The sequence below is a fragment of the Delphinus delphis genome, chromosome 10 (assembly GCF_949987515.2).
Source record: "Delphinus delphis chromosome 10, mDelDel1.2, whole genome shotgun sequence".
Taxonomy (NCBI): domain Eukaryota; kingdom Metazoa; phylum Chordata; class Mammalia; order Artiodactyla; family Delphinidae; genus Delphinus; species Delphinus delphis.
Genome location: NC_082692.2, coordinates 80,117,974 through 80,131,901, shown reverse-complemented (window position 1 = coordinate 80,131,901; position 13,928 = coordinate 80,117,974). Strand labels below are relative to the sequence as shown.

Below are 13,928 nucleotides of genomic sequence, written 5' to 3'. Positions count from 1 at the left end.
TTTATACTGGGAAGGGAATTCTTAATGGAATTGTGATGGCCAGTCTGCATGTTTGTATCTCCCTCCCCCTTTTAAATATAGAAATATAATGCCATTATATATTTTTCAAAATATAATACCATTTTATTCGCAGATTAATGTTGTGCTATGGAAAGGAGGGGAGATTTTACCTTTGTTTTGCTTTGGAGCAACTTGACGTTCTACCTGAGTCCAGTTTTTTGTAGTAGCCCTTGCAATCCACTTTTGGTACTGATGGCAACCCCGTTTCCTCATTTATTGAACATGTATGTGAGCCTTTTGTAAGACTGTTAGCCTCTCGAGTTCTGTGATAAATTAGTAGCCATTCTCTGGCCCTGAGCATGTAACTAGAAGCATGCTGAGTATTGGATGGAGTTTGCAGTGTTTTAGGAACATGTGAGAGGTTGTTCTTAACATCATCTGAGTAGGGGGTGGCAGGTCAAGGACTTGCAGGAAATAGCATTTAAGCTGAGACCTTGTTCATGAATTCAGTCTCTTCTAAGAAGGGCCAAAGTGATCACAGTGGCCTATTTGGTAGCCTGATCATTTTGGTCATATGCAGGGATATTGTCAGTGGCTAGTTGGAGCTCGTTGGTATCCAGGCTCTTCCTTGTTGGAAATGTACGTGGTAAACAATTGGGAAAAGTTGGAAATGCCTATCTACCTGTCTTGGTCTCACTGAAAATTCTTTACATATGCCATTCCGAAAACTTCGATGAGATTGAAGGTTATAGAAGTGAGTACAAGACTAATAGACTGTGTAAAGGACGAATCCCTTGCCTTTTTCCCCCTGGTACTTTGAGAGTCTAAAATAAACTTCATTTCCAGTATTGGATTGTTTATTTACTAACCACCTTTTTGGAGGAAATGTCATATTGTCCCAGAACAATAGGGCTCTGATTTCAGACAGTGATTTGGGATAGACCCAATTTGGCTCAAGTTTTTTGCATCTGTGAGTTCAGGTGAAAAGGCTAGTGGTGTTGCAGAAAATCCAGGAGAACTGGAAATGGAAAACTAAAACAAAATTATTGTCCATTTTTAACCTACACCATGACTCAATTTAGAACCATAAGTCAAGAAGGATGTATTGTATTAAATGCTGCAGAGTTCTACCCTAGTTGATAGATCCCTATCCTTCATTGGCTTTTGGATAACCAACTCAAGGGCAAGGGTTTAGGATTGGGGTAGCAAATAGGTTAGGTCTTGTTTCCTCAAGCCCATGGCAGACACAGCTGATCAATCTTAGCACCTTCTCCCACCAAAACGTAGTTGTGTTGGCAGAGTTATTCTCAAGTTATGAAAATTGGTACATGAAATGAAACGTGTGTTATTCATGATAATATGACATGATTTTTTTTGATGTGTCCCAGATTTTACCCATATTAACTTTAAAGAAAGATTGGCTTATCTTAGAAGAAGAGTTAATATTTGCAGAGATCCTTAGGTTCAGTTGAAGAAATAGGTTCTAGAAATACATTTACAACCTATACGAATTTTATCCATGGATGAGTTCGGGTGTGCACCTGGATTTGTCTCTTGCATCTGAATCAGGGCCAACCTCTCTGCTCTACTAGAAGTATGTAATTAAGGTAAAGGGATTTGAACAGGCCAGCCAGTCCTAAAATTAGCTCTTGCTTTGATGTTCCCCAGGTGCAAATGCACACATCCCTGTTCCTTTCACCCTCGATGCACTTAATCTCGTTTTCTAAGGCTTGTGCATGCCTTACCAAGATTGTGGAAAGTTTGGTTTTGGCTCTTATTGGGGAACTGAGATTGTTTTCTCTTGTGGTTCATTAATCATATTTGAAACATCACTTGGAACCTGAGAAGCTTGTTTGTCTAAATATTCTTTTTTTTTTTGCCGTACGCGGGCCTCTCACTGTTGTGGCCTCTCTCGTTGCGGAGCACAGGCTCCGGATGCGCAGGCTCAGCGGCCATGGCTCACGGGCCCAGCCGCTCCGTGGCCTGTGGGATCTTCCCGGACGGGGGCACGAACCCATGTCCCCTGCATCGGCAGGCGGACTCTCAATCACTGTGCCACCAGCGAAGCCCTGTCTAAATATTCTTTTAAGGAGAAGTCTTACATTGTTTGTGTTTCGTTTGTTATAGTCCAATAGTCTTCTTTCAAGCTTTTTTGGGCTGATATGTTGAGAAGTATGTTGTATTCCTCGGTTGTCCTTTCTTTTAAGTGAAGATAGACAGTGCAATTAAGGAAGGGGTTTTAAGCTTGCCTGTCAAGGGGTACCAGTATAGCTACAAATTTCCCACCGGCTGCTTTGGGAGTGAAGCCCTTGGACTCCCTGCATCTTTGGGCAAGTTACGTAACCTGTTTTGAGTAAAATGGAGATAATAACAGTACCTACCTCTTAGGGTTGTTACAAGGATTAAATCAAATGACATAACAGAGATGAGTAAGTGAACTGGCACGTGAAACTTACTTAAGATGTAAACAGTTACTCCACAGAGATGGGCTGCCAGGGCAGGAACTTGGATGAGGCACTCACCTTGGCTGTAAAATTTAAGGGGTGCCAAAACCTCAATAACCAAGGTAAATAATAGTGAATGTAATAGTTCAAAAATCGGAATTAATGAAAAAATTTATGAAAGACAAAATATTAAAATTTAAGATAAGCTCAGGATCTGACCCTGCACTCGGACGCCCCATCCTCAGTCTTCTTACCTGCATCTAGCCCTGGCAGTTGCTCAGGGGTGCTCTCACCCAGGGCCAAGGGCTCAGCAGCTCTGTCAGGAATGGTGATCCGTTGTACTGACCCAGTTTGCAGGCCAGTTCTTCTTGAGTCATCAGCACATATTTTCAAGATGACTCTCTAAACCCAGGGGTGGGTGCAGCTGAATCCTGCAATATTGCTGAGCTCGTAGTTTATAAGGAGACTCACTTTGTATCCTTGGTCACATAGCCTGGTGCTAGAACCGTCTGAGCGATGCTGCCACAGACCTTGGAGTAATTGGCATGTCCTGTTATCACATATGGTATTCACTCTTAATGAGTTCCTTTGGGCCCCACATCATCAAGTGTATCAATGCAGCTCTTCTTTAGAGAGATGAGGTATAGGTCCCAGGTCCTACTGCTGGCCTGCGTTCTGCAAACAAAATGAGGAACAGGGAGAGAGAAAGAAGATTCCAGAAGAGGCATCAATTTTTGCTCATCGTTCTCTGGGTATTTTACGGCTGTAGTAAAACAGAGATGCTGCCGTTCAATTCCCTGAAGTGAAAACAGTTAAGAGTTTTACAAGCACATCCCCAAAGAAGCTAATCGAGGTTCTCTGGGGTTGCTGGGCTACGTTGCTTTGAGGAAAAATAGCACAACCCTGAAGAAGAAGAATAGCTGAAACCACCATCCCAGTGAGCTTTCAGCCAACTGCTCCTGAAGGAAACCGAACGTAACCGCTACGAAGGTTTTTGTTGGATGGTGATTTGATTAAGCAGCAGGCTACTTCCCAGGCTTGGGAATGTGATCTCTTGAAGATAGAAATATTTTGGTCCACACAGAAGCTGGAGGAGTAGCAAGGGCTTGTAGGCTGAGGTTGTGCCTTGTTTGATAAATTACTGTAAAAAAAAAAATTGGACTGGGCTTTTAATGTTCAATTCTTATGTATTGTTCCAGAGATGTTGAGATCTCTGTGTATTGTCTGTGGCAGAAAACAAAACAAACAAACAAACAGAAAAAACAAAACAAAAAGCTGGGTGCTCTCTCTAACTTGACTCCTTTTTCTGGAATTAAAAAAAAGTGAGTGAGTAAAGTGGATATTTAGTCTCTCTGGATGAAGGAAGAGATGCTTCCTGTATCCTTAAAATTGTTGCCCTGTGATTGAAGAAATGTAGAGCTGAGTTACCCATGTCATATGATTTCAGATTACACCTGGCAGTGAAGAAGCTGAGCCCACCGGTGGAGGTTGGTAGTATCTGGGGTGATGGGGGAGGAAATTGACCTGGGGTAGGATATGCGTTAGATCCCTTCATTTAACCCTTTCTTCCCAGCATCCAGCAGTAAGCAGAACAGAGATCTCTGCTCTGATGGGGAGGCACAGGATGTGGTGGTTAAGAGTATGGATTCTAGAGCCACACGCTTCTGGATTTGAATCCTAGCTTTACTACTGAGTCGCGATGTGTCCTGGACAAGTTATTTAACAACTCTGTGTGCTTGGTGTTCCCATTTGTGAGACGAGGATAAACGTATTAGCTGCCTTATCTGGTTGTTGAGAGAACTCAGGTACATAGAACTCTGCCTGGCACCTAGTGAGTTTTATATACAACATCAGCCTTAGTTTTTTATCAGCTTCTCTTATTAGACAGCTTGCGGCTTTACGTGTACCCATATGACAGGTAATAGGCATGCTAATGAATAAATGTAGACAAAAATAACAGCTAATGATAAGAGATAATGGGAGAAGCAATATTAGATTGGCTGGTCGGGGATGGCTTCTCTGAGAAGTTGATATTTGAGACAGGACCTGGATTCTGAGGAGTTGGCCTCTTGATGATCTGGGGGCCGAGGGAGCAGCGCCAACAAAGGCCCTGAGACAGAAGAGAACTTAGTGAGCCTGAGGAAGAGCTAAAAGACCAGTGCCATACAGATGAACGATGGCTCAAACGCGAGGTAGCGGCCATTTCCTGTAGAGCTTTGTAGACCGTGGAGGTGAACTTGGATTTTATTGTGAGGATATTGTAAGGTGGATGTTGTAGTGAGCAGTGACGTGATCTGGTTTTGGAAAAGCTACCCTGGAACCTGTACTTAAGTGTGCTCTCAGGATAAAGTCAAGTGGAGTTGCCCACGGGTTGAAGGTGACAATGACACTGGCAGGGATGTTGACACCCTTACAGGCATGCCATTGGGTGGGGAAGGAGACCCCAGGGTTAGGTTCTATGATGACCTCTGGTCTCCTTTCCAACACTGAGTTGCTTCAAGTACAAATTAAATGGAAGGAAACCCTGTAACACCACCATCTTTTATAAATAGATATTGAGCATAACTAAAAAAGCCCAGGGTTAAGTGCTTTAATTGACATTTTGGTTTCCTGAAATTAAAATTTGAATGGTTGCCTTCTGGAGTGGTTTCCTTTTCTTATTAACTTGAAATATTCAGACGATTTCTGCTTGAAAATACCTGTAAGAGATGCTGCTGAGAATGAAGGTGTTCTTTGAAGATGCCTTCTGCCTGTTGTTGCTTTTGAACAAAGCAAGTGTGAAAGTGTGTAATTTGAATTAGGGCAGGTAATAAAGCTTCTCCTAATTTAGCATCACGACTTCTAATGCTTTTCTTGGTTTACCTGTCCTTTAAGGTAAGTGCGTTTTGATTGACTCTTATATGTAACTGAGTTTGGTTCAAAAGACGAACAGAATCAAATGCAAGAGTAATTAACTCTAGAATATGATCAGAAATGTTTTACCATCAATAAACTCAATGGTGAGAAAGGACTTTTATATCTTTTTTTTTTAATTGAAGCATATACTTGATTTACAATGTGGTGTTTCAGGGGTACAGCAAAGTGATTCAGTTATACATATAATACAATACAATACAATACAATATAATAGTATGTGTATAACTTTTTCAGATTCTTTCCATTATGCGTTATTACAAGATTTTGAATATAGTTCCCTGTGCTATACAGTAGGAACTTGTTGTTTATCTATTTTATATATAGTGGTGTGTATCTGTTAATCCCAAACTCCCCATTTATAGCCCCACCCCCTTTCTCCTTGGGTTACCATGTTTGTTTTCTATGTCTGTGAGTCTGTTTCTGTTTTGTAAATAAGTTCATTTGTATCATTTTTTTTTCAAGTCCACATATAATTGACATCATATGATATTTGTCTTTCTCTCTCTGAGAAACCTGAGAAAAGTCTTATAAATAAGTTTTGCATGGCCTGTATTTTAACACTCCCACCTCACTTTGTTTAAAAAATAGTCACGTACAATAATTTCCATCATTTGAAGGTGCTGACGATGATTTGCTTTACTTGTGAATATCTTACGACTCAAAAGCTTTTATGATATCATCTAGTGTCACAGGCTGGCTAGGGAGGGGCAGCAAGGGGTGATAACTCACAGAAGGAAACACAACTGAGGTTACCAAATGCTTCTGGCTTTTTCAGCACTTGGAGTAGAACTCTGATGAAACATTTTCAAAGGGCAATTTTGAAGGTACCAGGATGGGAAACTGCCCTTTGGGAGAGGGACCCTCTCCATCATTCAGCGGCAACTGAGTGCAGCCTGGCATTTGTTTCTCCTTAATTCCATATTAAAAAAAAAAAAAGATTTAAAGTACTTTGTATTAATATATGCTGGCCACTGCCACCATCCTCTGGAAACATTTAAAAAGAGGAAGAATGTGCCATATAAGGATACTCGGGGGCTTGATCCAGTCACAGAAGAGCTCAAAAACAAGGGTCAGCATCTGTCAGTTATGACTTAATTTTAGTTCAAGTCTGAGTGACATTTGATTCCAGACAAAGAAATAAGAGGGAAACTGGTGCAAAGCTTTTGGTGATGTAAAAGCCATCTTCCAATTCAGACTTGGGTAATAAGGCATTCTAGAAAAGTGTTTCCTTCTATTTTATGCCTTACATAAAATGTAATGTGTTTATACAAGGGCTAGAAACACCAGCCTATTTTGTGGTCTAAACTGTTTTTCATTTAGATCTAACCTGTGCTCCAGAAAGAGCGGGATGTGATTTTGGCAATTTGCCTTCTTGGCACTGATGTATGTGCCGAGTTAAGTTCTGAGTTTTTAGAGTGAAAACCACTATTGCCATGAGTTAGAGGTTAGACAGCAGGAGTATTTCAGTCATTTTTGGATCAGGAAGAAAATCAAAGTTGACATTTACCATAGATAGTTACTTTTTCTTCTTTATAGATATTTCCTTTTTTTATCTTTGCAACACAACGTGAATGATTGTATAAGCTTTTGAAACTGTGCAAAAATAATTCTGCCTCGGGCTTCCCTGGTGGCGCAGTGGTTGAGAGTCCGCCTGCTGATGCAGGGGACACGGGTTCGTGCCCCGGTCTGGGAAGATCCCACATGCCGCGGAGCGGCTGGGCCCGTGAGCCATGGCAGCTGAGCCTGCGCGTCCGGAGCCTGTGTTCTGCAACGGGAGAGGCCACAACAGTGAAAGGCCCGCATACCGCCAAAAAAAAAAAAAAAAAAAAAATCTGCCACTGATGCTGTGTTAATTTGTCAATGTCTGAGCTTGGCTCCAGGATTTAGAAGATTTGATGATCTCAAACTTTATAGCCTCTAAATGTCCCCCAGTGATTCCTGGTATTCACACCCTTGTGCAGGACTGGTCTGTGTGGCCACTAGCAGAAGTGATGGTATGTCTTTATAAAAGTCTGCTTTCTTTCCTGAACATTCTTTCTCTTTCCCTCTCTCTTGGATCCCTCACTCTGGGGAAATCCATGTTGTGAGCAGCCCTATGGAGAGGCCCATGTGGTGAGGAACATGGAAACAGCCATATGAGTGCTCTTGGAAGAGTATCTCCAGACCTAGTCAAGCTGCAGATGACTGCAGTTCCACTAATGCTTTGACTACAAGGGTGTGAGAGATCCTGACGCAGAACACCCAGCTAAGCCATCCTGACCCACAGAAACTGTGAGATAATAAAGGTTTCTTGTTTGAAGCTAACATGTTTGGGGTAATTTGTTACACAACAATAGATAACAAATACAGTCTGATAATATAAGATTGGTTAATTTATCCACCCACCATCTACCCATCTACCCATCCATTCATCCATCCATCCTACTCTCCATGCTTTCAACAAATATTTGAGGACTTACTCTGTCCTGGGAACTGTGCTCGGTGATTAAAAGCTAAAATGAATGCCACATCCATGTTCTCAAGGAGCAAAATATCTAGTTTTCCCCATTAAAGCCATACTTGAATTCTACCTTTTCACTTTATTAGGGTTAAATTAGACTTTGAAAAGTGAACAAATATGTAAAGAAAATTCTTGTTTTTCTCTGTCTTTCCTTTTTTATGTTCTTTATCCTACTTCAAAACAGATAACAGTAAACATTAATTTAAATAATATTTGGTTTATATTATAAAAATGAATTTTAGATGATATTAATACAAAATATATTGTATGGCATCAGTATTTATAAGTTGTATATAATGCTTTAATTGAATTCTTGATATTAATTGTTTATAATTTCCCCTGATTATATGAATTGTTCCCAAAATGAAAAGTTACTAAGGGATTTCAAGAAGAAAATCTGATTTGAGCCAAATTAATACATAATAGTAAATACTAATATTGATTGGAGTGCTTTCTCTGTGCCAGATTCCATGCTAAGTAATTTAGGTATATAACTTCTATTAATCCTCACAAGGTATTATAATTATTATCCCTATTTTATGAATAATGAAACTAAGATTTAGAACAGTTAATTAGCACAAAGTCCAAAAAGTAAGTAAGGAGGTGACTTTCAAACCCAGGTCTCAAGATCTTAGCTACCCTGCTATACATAGATGTATGTGCTTGTGAACTGATACACAGTGCCATGCTACATGTTTCAGGACTTTATAGTTTTATCCAGATACTCTCAGTTGTCCTGTTTGCTATGTGTAAACAGACCCCTTAAAGCATGATTTGGCCAAACTTGTATCAGAATTTCATGGGGGCTGCAATAGTCAGAACTTTAAATGGAGGTTTCTTATCAAATCCTGTGCAACCCAGAGGAACTCTTTGGTACTTCCTTCGTAAAGGTGCTGAAGTTGGGAAGAAAAAAAAAAGAGAGAGAGAGAACATACCAGATTAGAGGTTTCAGGAAAACTTTATCTCATTAAATTTTGATCACTGTGAAGAGAGGGGGCTGAGATGAGTCAACTAATGTCTCCTGGAAGAGAACAAGCCCCCTTACCTTTTGTCTTCAGAAAGCTGTGTCTGTCACCCACCTGGAGGGCAGTGCACTAGGGAAGTCCTTCAGAGATCAGGACTTGAATTAATTGGCCCTGGCTTTAATCCAGGCACCACTCTACCAGGTGTATGACCTCGGTAAGATGCCTAAGCATTTTTGAGTATATTTTCCCATATGTAAAATTAGAATATTAGCGTATTTTTATGTTGTTCTGAGGTCTGAGTAAATGCATATATGTGCTTAATAAATGTTGACTGTTAATAGTTGAATATAGGGTCACTTTTCTTGCTTTTTTTTTTTTTTTTTTTCCTTTCTCCCCCTCTTCATCATCCTTATCATTAGCAGGCTTCAGAGGTATCATCATGATTTTAGCAGGAATACACGAGATTATAGGCTGGATAGAAACTTCAAATAAAAATTAGGGAATGAAATGGTTCCAGCCAAGTGAAGGTCAGATGGTGCTGACTGCCCAGGAGGTTACATAATAGAAGCTAAGTTAAAAGAAACATCTTTAGTTCATTTACAATTTAAATAAAAGAAGAAACATATGCATATGACAATACACTTAGGGCAATGGAATGTTACTGCATCAGGAAATGTTTAAAATTGACAGCAACCCTCCCCAAAACTAAAAACCCCCGAAAAATAAAAATAGAATTGCCAGCAAAGTTTCATCTTTTGATGAACATCTTTCTAAAGTATTTATAGGCTATGCTCCTTTTTACATTAGTTAACATTTTCAATGTAAAACAATGACTTTCTGTCACAAATCCCTCTTTTAATGGTTTTCTCCTTTCTACTTTTTTCACTGCTGCTAGTGTGTTTTTCTCTTACCTGCTATCTTATGTCTCTGTCAGTTTTCCAAATGAGAAATGGGTACTGCTTTGCTATGTGATGTGGCAGAATTGGGGACCGGCTAGAAGCCTGCACGGATGGAGGGGTGTGCTTGAGAAAACCTTGATTTAATACCTTCTCTCTCATGCCCTAGAAATCAGTCTTTTCCCAGGTGCTGTTCCTCTCATTCCCTGGATAGAATCTTTTTCCATTCGCCCTTGGATTTTTCTTCTGCTCCTTCTTGCTCAGTGCAGCATGATTATTTATTTATTTTTAAAATTAATTAATTTATTATTTGGCTGTGTTGGGTCTTTGTTGCTGTGCATGGGCTTTCTCTAGTTGTGAGCGGGGGCTACTCTTCGTTGCGGGGCGCGGGCTTCTCACTGCGGTGGCTTCTCGTTGTGGAGCACGGGCTCTAGGCGCGCGGGCTTCAATAGTTGTGGCTTGCGGGCTCTAGAGTGCAGGCTCAGTAGTTGTGGCGCACAGGTTTAGTTGCTCTGCGGCATGTGGGATCTTCCCAGACCAGGTCTTGAACCCGTGTCCCCTGCCTTGGCAGGCGGATTCCTCACCACTGCGCCATCACGGAAGTCCATCAGCATGATTATTGAATGTGCCCAAGGGTGGGCTTGAGGCCTAGCAGGCTAAGACGTTTGCCCCTTGGGAAGAAAAATAATCCAAACCGTTCCTCCTCCTTTGCTCACTTGGTGCAGAGCTGAAGGGAGGCTGGGGTAGGACGTGGAGCTCTTGAGAGCCCAGAGAAGCACATCAGGAAGAAACCGGGAAACTTCCTCCCAGCAAGATGCAGGGAGGCATCTGTGTTGTGGAAGCGATGGTGTTTTGAAGTTGGCTTCACTGATCTTTGTGGATGATGACAGGGCTCCTGTGAGCCCTCTGATTGTTCATGGTTTGGTTTCTTTGACTTGCGTCAAAACATGTGCTTGACTTGGATGCGAATTTTATTTCCTCTGTGGGAGAGGGGTCTCAGATTGTAGAGTCTGTTGGCTGCCAGCTTGGAGTGACTGCCAGGGACTGCTGAAAGAGAAATGTTTAAAGGAGAATGCTGAATGAGGCTTGAAGTGCTTCAGGGAGCATTTCAAATTGGATCCTTTTTGAATCAGATGGTCTTCTGGGATGATAATGCATTATGAGAGGTGCCAGAATTCGTTTTCTTCAGGTTTAACACCACTTAATACCATAAGCCACGGGGCCTTAAGGAATGAAGCACAACTCTACATTGGACTCACCTTCTTCAAGGCTCTGAGGCCTGGTGGGCCTCCTAAATATTAATTTATAAAAGTTTATAGTTCAGGGCATGATATTTAAAAGAACGGATATACGTATAATTCTGGAATCCAACTCTTCCTAAGCACCCTTGTGGCAAGTACTCAGTAACTCTATGATGATTCTCTTGGTGGCAAAGCCATGACCATTGAAACCCATTGTATCAGGTAGCTCTTGCTGTAAACATGCTGTGTAACAAACTGCCCCCACACCCCATAGACTACAACAACAGCATGTCTTTCTCTCAGTCACAGGTTGGTGAAGTGGCTTTATGTCAGGCTGTGAGTTGGTTGGTCTTGGCTCCAGAGTATGGGGTTGAGTTTGGGTCTGTTCTATTTATTTTCTCTTTCTTCTTTCACAAGCAGCTATCGTGGCATTTTCTTCTCATGGTGTATCACCAGAGTGTGAGAAGGCAAGCCAGACTACCAAAGCACATTGGAAGCCTCTGTTTGTGTCATGTCATCCTGGGAACATTCCATTGGCCAAAGCAGATTGCATGGTCAAACTCGACATTAGTGTTGCAAGGGAAATATACTCCATCCATATTAGAGAAAACTACAAAGTTACATGGCAAAGGGCATAGGTGTATAATTTTAATACAGAGGCAGCATGAAGAATCATGAGGCATGCTTCAGTCCACCATACTGTATTAAGCTTTGTAGGTCCGTCCGTCCATCCATCCATCCATCCATCCATCCTCCATCCTTCTCTTTCTTTTGTGGTAAAATGTACAAAAATCTACTAGTTCTTTCTGTGGCATTAACTATATTCACATTGTTGTGCAAGCATTACCATCATCCATCCCCTGAACTTTTCATCTTCCGCAGCTGAAAGTCTGCACCCATTAAACACAAACACCACATTTTTTTCTCCCTCCCAGCCCCCGGCAACTTCCCTTCTACATAATGTCTTTATGAATTTGACTATTGTAGGAATCTCATAAGAGTAGAATCATATAATATTTATTATTTTGTGACTGGCTTATTTTACTTAGCATAATGTGTTCAAGATTAATCCATATTGTAGCATGTATCTAATTTTCCTTTCTTTTTAGGGCTGAATAGTATACGTACACCATATTTTGTTTATCCAGTCATAGTTCAGTGGACACTTGGTTTACTTCCATTTTCCTGATTCTTTGTCACTGATTTTCCATTTTCTCTATGGCTGGAGTCATCTGACTTTGCCTAAAAATTCTTTTCACTCCAGACCCTGTGTTCAGTCTTGTCCATTCATTTATTCATTAATTCAACAAATACTTATTAAGCACTTAGTATGTGCCAGCAGCTTTCCTTAAGGACCCTGAAATTTCTCAATACATAGAGTTGTGCTTTCCTGTTTGGTAACCACTAGTGACATGTGGCTACTTAAATATAAATCAGAGTGAAACAAAATTTATTTATTTATTTATTTATTTATTGACCGTGCCTTGTGGCTTGTGGGATCTTAGTTCCCCGACCAGGGATCAAACCCAGGCCCTCGGTAATGAGAGTGCAGAGTCCTAACCACTGGACCACCAGGGAATTCTTGAAACAAAATTTTATAATGTACTTCTTGATTTGCAGTAGCTGCATTTCAAATGATTAATAGCCACATGTGGCTAGTGACTACTGTATTGAATGGTGCAGAAATAAAACATGGCTATCATGGCAGAAAGTTCTACTGGACAGACCGACTTAGGGGGTTTAGGGGAAGCCATATAGCAGTTGTGGAGCAACAACTCTCTCCTTCTGAAAACTTTCTTCTTAAATCACAAGCCTGTCAAGGTCACCTTGTGAGTGCAAGGTGGCCATAATTTATTTGTCCAGGTCTGCGCAACGAGCGAGCCAATCAGAGCCCTTCCTCAGCACTTTGGAAGGTAAACTGAACAAGGAATTCAGATTTCTCTAGGTCAGCCCCAGGAGGCATTTGGCAGTCTGGAAACAGTTTTGATTGTCACAGCTGCAGGGAGAGGGAGGTGCTATTGGCCTCTCATCTAGAGGGTGGAGGCCAGGGATGCTGGTAAACCTCCTACAATGAGCAGGGCCATCCCGGCACCACAAAACGGTGGCCCCAAATGCTAATAATTCCAAAGTAGAGATGTGTTCCTGCTTCTGGTGAATTGTTTCCAGATAAGAACCAGGATCTGAGAGCTATGTTTCCCGGCATGTAGAAGAAGCTGGTGTCAGTGAGAGAGAATGTAGCCACAGAATTGGGGACTCCTGACCGGGGGTCCAGCCTCCAGTTTCCTCGTTCCTGAGACCAGCCTCTGTCCCTCATTGGGGTTCTGTGAAGGACCTCAGTATTAGAAAACTTTCCTGTTTCACGTGATTACTTTGAGTTGAGTTCTTAGCCTTTTGCTACACGTTCCTTCCTTGTTTTAGTTCCACCCCTGTGTAAATTGGATATTCCATTTAAGGCCGTCCTGTGAAATGTCTACACAGAGTAGGCATTCAGCGCAGTAAGCTCATGGAGACGTTTTAACTACATTCCAAATGGACTATCACGTGTATGGACTGAAAGACCTGTATGTACTTAAAAAGGGACCTACGATTTTTTTAAAGAAGACTTGAGTTTTAATCACTTGGAAATGGTACGAATGAACACGAGTTTCCAAAATCAACAGCCCAAGACTTTGATTTTGTCACTGAAGAAATCCTTGACAGGATGTCCATGGGAGGGACACATTTTTGTGCTGGAGATTTTAATCAAGAACAGTTAATTGTACATATACAAACGTTCTTTTTTTTTTTTTTTTTTTTGCGGTACGCGGGCCTCTCACTGTTGTGGCCTCTCCCGTTGCGGAGCACAGGCTCCGGACGCGCAGGCTCAGCGGCCATGGCTCACGGGCCCAGCTGCTCCGCGCCATGTGGGACCCTCCCGGACCGGGGCACGAACCTGCGTCCCCTGCATCGGCAGGCGGACTCTCAAC

General features: G+C 41.5%; 1 protein-coding gene across 10 annotated transcripts in view; it reads left to right on the top strand.

The window, feature by feature from the left end:
- The window catches only part of MAGI1 (membrane associated guanylate kinase, WW and PDZ domain containing 1), a 617,590-nt gene that overhangs the window by 52,315 nt on the left and 551,347 nt on the right, over positions 1–13,928 (top strand). The window lies entirely within an intron of this gene.